This window comes from Helianthus annuus, chromosome 8 (assembly GCF_002127325.2).
Source record: "Helianthus annuus cultivar XRQ/B chromosome 8, HanXRQr2.0-SUNRISE, whole genome shotgun sequence".
NCBI lineage: Eukaryota > Viridiplantae > Streptophyta > Magnoliopsida > Asterales > Asteraceae > Helianthus > Helianthus annuus.
In genome coordinates, this window is record NC_035440.2 from 57,267,388 (window position 1) to 57,268,279 (window position 892).

Below are 892 nucleotides of genomic sequence, written 5' to 3' on the forward strand. Positions count from 1 at the left end.
GCAACCCTGGCTGTAGAAGTCCCCGTACTAGCTGATGTAGAAACCATATACTTTTTTCCTCTATCAGACTGGGTGTGTCTCTTCGAATCAGCTGCTACGATGTCCAAATAATCCCAATCCACATCCACATGATTTGTCAGAAAAGTACCACCCATTGTGGCCTTTATGTCCTGCCTATCTTCCTTCGACAACCCGTCATGGAAAACAGTGATTAACTTCCATCGTGGAATACCATGATGAGAACAATTACGGATCAACTGATTGAACCGCTTCCATGATTCATACAACAACTCACCCAGAAGTTGTTGAAACTCTCTAAGCGTAGCTCTTTCCATCTTAGTTCTTTGTGGCGTATAATATTATTCTAAAAATTGCTGTTGCATCTCTTGCCATGTGTTAATGCTTGCGTAAGGCAAAGAGACGAACCACTCTCATGCTGAATCTTTTAGAGAGAACTGAAATAGTACCAACTTCACCTGATCTTGTGTGAACCCGTGTCCACCTATCATACTACAAACCGCTTCAAATTCTGCAATGTGGGCATATGATTCTTCAATACCCTTCCCGTGAAAGGTAGGTAGCATGTTCAAAATATGAGGTTTTGCCTCAAACGATCTATCCGCGTTCTGTGCAACTAGCATGACAATCGGGGACGAGTGTTCCAGAATTTTTGGACGGAAGTGACTCTCTACTCCTCTGATGTTAGGATCCGGGAATCTCGGATCCCTTTGCCGATGACATGGTGCTGCTGGTGCCCGATAAACCTGCGATGGTGTTTGATATTCGTCTCCACCCCACGGCTGTCTCTGCTGATATGCTTGCTGATTACGGTTCACTGCCCAATTTTGTAGACCACCCCGATAATCCATGTAAGCCCAATCTCCCTCTTCTC

At 44.7% G+C, this 892-nt stretch overlaps 1 pseudogene; it reads left to right on the plus strand.

Moving 5' to 3' along the window:
• The first annotated feature begins 228 nt into the window (after window positions 1-228).
• LOC118481600 lies at window positions 229-323 on the plus strand (annotated as a pseudogene).
• Window positions 324-892: the final 569 nt, after the last annotated feature.